Here is a 6,038-nt window from a genome sequence, read left to right as displayed (position 1 = left end):
TTTTATCTAATTATTTAAAAAAGTTAAATTAAATTATTAAGACTTTATTTGATAATCATTTCGTTTTTTATTTTTAATTTTTAAAAATTAAGCGTATTTCTCTTCTATTTTTTTTTTACATAATTGTTATAGTGGTTGAATTCTGAGTGAAGTTTTAAAAAAATAACAAAAAAAAAATTAAAAGTAGTTTTTTAGTTTTCAAATTGTTAGGAGAAAAAAAAATCCCGACTGCATCCGCACACGTTGCTTACAACACCCGCGCTCCACAGTATAAATTACGAACAAATTGAGATCATTTTTCTCATCGAAGTTCTTCATTTTCTCACCGGAATTTTATATTTTCTCACCAGAGTTGTCACTTTCTCGGAGTCCAAACAACACCTCTGCAACAGTAGCCATGGCTTCGAATTCACCTTCCTCGAATCGCCTTCGCGTAGGCTACGCTTTTCCCCCAAACAAAGAGCGTAATGTGATTCGGCCGTCTCTGATTGACTACGCCAAGCTCCATGGCGTCGACCTGATCCGTATCGACCTCCAAACGCCGCTCCTCCACCAAGGTCCATTTCACTGCATCATTCACAAACTCTACGACGATGCTTGGGCAGAGAATCTCCAAGACTTTGCCTCCAAGAATCCAGACGTTGTCGTCGTAGATCCGCCGGACCTGATCTCGAAACTCTACAATAGAGTCTCCATGCTCGATGTGGTGAGCCAGGTGAAGGTTTCCGACACCGGCGCGAGGATCGCGGTGCCGAAACAGATCGTTCTAAAAGACGAAGAAATTAAGGATTTGGAGTTGAAATTTCCGTTGATTGCAAAGCCGTTGAAGTCAGACGGAAGTGCGAAATCGCACGAAATGTCTCTGGTGTTCAATCGACGCGGATTGAAGGATTTGGACACGCCGGTGCTTCTGCAGGAATTTGTGAACCACGGCGGAGAGATGTTCAAAATCTATGTTGCTGGAGATCAATCGGTGTGCGTGAAGCGAAAATCGCTGCCGGATGTGGCGGAGACAGAGGAGGAATTAGAGAAGAAAACAGAGGGAGCGATGAAATTTTCGCAGATATCTAGAGCAGTGGAGAAGAGCGAAAAATGCAATGGAGAGGAGAAAAAAGAGGAGGAAGATGAGATTGAAATGCCGCCGGAGAAGGTAGTGACGGAGGTATCGAGAGGGTTGAAGGAAGCGATGGGGATTAGGCTGTTCAATTATGATATGATAAGGGATGGAAATGGTATGTACTACGTAATCGACATAAATTACTTACCGGGATTTGCAGTATTGCCGGAGTACGAGCCATTTCTGACGAAGTTCTTCAAGGAAGTTGCGGCGGAGAAGAAGGTGGAAGAGGCGGAGGATTCTGCCATTGAAGACGAGAAAGTAAAACCACGGTGCTGCTGTTTCCAGTGAACGTGAAAGCTGTTACCATAATCGAGGGGAATTAAATTCACTTTTTTTTTTTATTAATTGTTTTTTGGAAAACCGTTTGCATTTTTTTTTTTTTTTGGAAAACCGTAAAACCCCTATTGTTCTAAAAACAAATAAAAATAAAAATAAAAATAAAACAGCGTACAAAACTTTATTGAGGTATAATAAAAAAAATTCTTGAAAAACGTAATAGATCTTAGGTGAATAAATTCTCCCTAAAATTTTCTGTTATATCTAATACATCTTTCCCCTATTCGACATATATTTTTAAATTGACCTAAGTATATGTTAGCAAAAATATTTTAGATATATATTAAATAGATTAACCTTAGAATCATTCATGCTAAATTATCAAGAATAAATTATATATTAGATTCTATTAACATTAATGATAGCTTCAAGATAACTATTGTCTTTCTCAACCAAAACTCCGAATACCTTTAATGAGATCTCTCTCTAGATGAGATTCAAGAAAGACGAAGTACTTATTGTTTTGGTATATTGGGAACCATAGCTCTAAGATCTCTATATATACTAGTTCAATTAGAGTTCCCATTAAATCTTAATTAATTAGGAATAGGCTCATATTCATTAAGTCCATATTCAATTAGAAATCTATGGGCCTTAATTAATTAGATCACATAATATGGCTCAATCTAATAAAATAATCTAATATGATAAAATATTAATTCCCATACATAGTATATGCTTTAATTATACGTATTATTATTTATATATAACAATCTCCCCCTTGGACTGTGTTTGTGTACCTAATATAATTAAATTACATAAACCTTAAGCACACATAAACAGGTTATCTCAATAATAGAATTTTCTTTAGTTCAATCTGGTCTATCTTTTGTATTAGCACAGAATCAAGGTGGCTTTCGTCACTACCCTTATAACTAAACCTTCCTTGATAACCAATTCCAATACATTCCATGACATAGATAAGTATGGATGGATAGAATGGAAGCTTCATGCAAAGTAATCTAGATCATGCCTGTTTCCAATGGGTCCAAATTCCTTAGTGAGATCGTTCTTAAAAACTTTATGCTAAACCTAAACAGCATGCATGATAAAGAAGTTTAGATAATAAAATTTAAACCATAAACTTTATTCTATATAGAAAATAAACAAAATAAGCTCAAAGAAAATTCTCAATAACAAACTCCCACTAAACCATGGGATCATAAGAGTGACTAACATTCATGTGAGCAACATGCTCATGAAAGACTTTAGGTGGTAAACCTTTAGTCAATGGATCTACTACCATAGAGTTTGTTCCTATGTGTTATATTGAAATTTGACCATTCTAAACTCTTTTTTTAACAATAAAAAACTTCACGTCTACATGCTTTGATTTCGTATTCTTCTGTTGTTATTAGAATACATCGTTGATGTCAACCTCTAACTCTATTTTACTGGTTAATCATGTTTAAGCCTTTGTAATTATGAGTTAATGATGCTAGTAAGAGGTGAAGGTTACGTAAGTAATGATGCGAGCATGTGTGATGTTAAAAAGAAAAAGGAAATTCCTAAGTGTCGGGTTATATGCTCTCGAGTGGTCGCAAGAGCAAGGCACACTTAGTGAAATTTGAAAGTTTAAGTGAAATGAAGTTAGGCAAAGAGTTGAGTCAAGTGAAGGAAGGAAATTTTCCCAAGTAGGAGATGTTGAGGTCCTCAGGTAAAAGAGGAAAGATGGACAATTAAAAGAAAAGAGGATAGCTTGATGCAATAAGAGCATGTTCAGGCCATGGGTCAAGACTTTGAGAGGGAAGTTTGGCTAAACATGGCACAAGAGCCTATCGAAGGTAGTAATGAAAGTTAGAATGGCCAACGAGTAAGATTAAAGGTGGTATCAAGGTTGACAAAGAGGAATTATGATAAATTTAGTAAGAGAATTAAGAGGGTCTATGCGATGGAATTAGATGGCCTCTAGAGGGGTTAGCTGAAGGAACGATGAAGTTACATTACGGAAGCGTAGACCATTCCCAATTTTAATTTTCACATCACAAAATTTTTACAGAACACAATTTATGCAAATTACAGAAAATTGTAGTATGCAATTCAAGGGAAAAATATGGTTAGAGTTTATTTACCCTTGAAGAATCGAAGCCTTCATGAAATTCCCTCTCCAAAAAGATCATGCACAATAAACCACAAATGGTAAAACCAAGGGGCACTACCACAAGAATTACCTCTGTATTCTCCTTAAGATGGGACTTCTCAAGAGTTGTGTGGGCTCTGAGATTTTAGAAGAGGAAAAAAAATTGTGAGAGAGGAGGATTCTTTCGGTAGAACACACTGGGAATAAAAATAAAAAATTACAGAACAGTTTCTGTAACTCTACATTTTTATTATGAAGAAGAAGATCAATAACCCATTCCCACCTACTTCCCCCTCACCACGTTTTTCCCAGAGAGAAAGGAGGGAAGTTATTTCCCTCCCTTTAATTTTAAGATTGAAATTAAATTAAATTTAAATTATATATATATATATATATATATATAACTATATGTTATATCATATATAACACATAACCTATAGTTTTATATTGTATCAAATACAATATAACCTATAGAATTCTCTCATTAATGCATGATATTTAATATAAATCTGATTTATATTAAATTTAATTAAATGAATCTACTTCACATAATTAATATCTTAATCACATTCAAATATTTATTTCCTTTCAAATATTATTTATATTATAATGAATCACATACATTATAGTAATTATATCATATATAATTAAGTTAAACTAGTTATATCACATATAACTAATTTCTTCAATTAATTTGAACAATTCAAATTAATCCAAAATCAATTCCCAATAATCCCTGTTGAGCTACAAATAGAACCTTATGAACCTGTAAATTGAAGCTCTAATGCTACTTGAATAATTAATTAAACTTCTTTAATTAAATTATTCAGCATCCATTAACTGTCGGTCAGTTCACTAAAGATTGACAGCTTCACTCTTCACACTACAAATATATTTCTGTGTCCATTGGATATAACCAATCAAAAGTGCGATGATCCTTCACAAATTGCTCGTAAGTACAGTTGGGCCAAAATTATCGTTTTCCCCCTATATTTACATCTAACTCCTTAAATACCACTGATCTCTCTAATGAACAATATGTCTTAGTCCAACTATAACTAAATCCCTCTCAGGGCAAAAAAGGGTGTGGTATCACATTGTTCAAGCCCCATAATCAGCCTTTAAGGAAGCAATCTATCTACTTACCCTGACATTAGGGAATGAGTGAATTCCATCTTGTACAGTTGTGTTCCCAGCTCCCCAATCAGACAAATCCCCAAAATGGTAGACTTATTGAGTCGACGATCTGACTACTGTCACCTATACAAATCAAAGGATCGCCTTCATAGGCATATGTTTATAACTCACTCAGGATTCAGGTCATATCATCTATTGTCATCCTGGTGAAATATAAATATTTTATTTTAAATTGTGTTATATAATGAGACTAAATATTTTGTGGCTCGATCTTATACAAACTCCTTTGTATAAAATACCACTGCTCAAATGTCTCTACATGAATGATCAAGATCATCTGATCTATAGCACTTTACAACAATTATAACATCTACAAAGCGAGTCATAATCGTAGTGTCACCAAGATAAGGTATCCAACTTTATTCATCTACTAAAGACCATTTAGGTTCACTTAAATATGATCCACCCATATGTCTCTACATACGTATTTAAGCTACAGATGATAACCTTAGATGTTAGTTTATTGGTTTGTATATTAATGCTACTAAATGTTGAACAAAACATCTCATATTTTATTAAATAAATAAATTATTTGTACATTATTATAATTACAAACTACAAGACCCATGAGATTTAGGACATCAACCCCAACATTAGCACGGTCTGAGGAGGACCACACTTGAGTTACCAAGTGCCATAATGGGCGCATGGGTGTGGCGACGAGTGGTATGAATAAGCCTAAGCCAACAAGAGTGGCTGGAGAAAAAGGGGAGAACGGAGAAGGGTAAGACTAAGGCATGAGACTATGTGATGTTAATGGTTAGACAATTGGACCATGCAAAGATAAGGAATGTGCTGACAAGAGACTTAGAAGATAGTTGAGAAATCGTCAAGAAGTAGGGCTGACATGAGGTTAAGGGACTCTATGTAGTGCCACGGAGATTAATGGAAGTTATGGATGACAAGTTTATGTAGTGATAGTAGTACTACGTGTTTCGATGAAGTAAATTACAAATGTTAATTAAGGGAAGGCTATACAGATGAGTCTTATTGGGAATTCTTAAGGTGAGGCAAGGTGATGATGACTAGGTTTATGCGATAAACAGAGAAGGAGTTTAAATGATCGCAAGCTCTATGCGACAAAGCTAAGTTGGAAAGCTCGGCTTAATTACTTAGTAAGTAGGCTAGGTAACAACCTTTGAAGTGCTAAGTGACGAATAAGTATGCCAGGTGGCACTTAATGGAGATGAGTTCACATGCAAGCTTAAGTATAAATACAGCTTGCAAAGAAAAAATCAATTCATCCAAAAATACAAGTCACTTCAAGAAATGAGTTCACATACAAGCTTAAGCATAGCTAATTTT

General features: G+C 34.8%; 1 pseudogene; it reads left to right on the top strand.

The window, feature by feature from the left end:
• Positions 1 to 397: 397 nt before the first annotated feature.
• On the top strand, positions 398 to 1,408 carry LOC120087879 (inositol-tetrakisphosphate 1-kinase 2 pseudogene; annotated as a pseudogene).
• The last annotated feature ends 4,630 nt before the right edge of the window (positions 1,409 to 6,038 follow it).

Source organism: Benincasa hispida, chromosome 10 (assembly GCF_027475165.1).
Source record: "Benincasa hispida cultivar pf3 chromosome 10, pf3_genome.v1.1, whole genome shotgun sequence".
In the NCBI taxonomy this organism is placed as follows: domain Eukaryota; kingdom Viridiplantae; phylum Streptophyta; class Magnoliopsida; order Cucurbitales; family Cucurbitaceae; genus Benincasa; species Benincasa hispida.
Note: the sequence above shows the minus strand (reverse complement) of the source record. Positions and strands in the feature narration are given on the sequence as shown.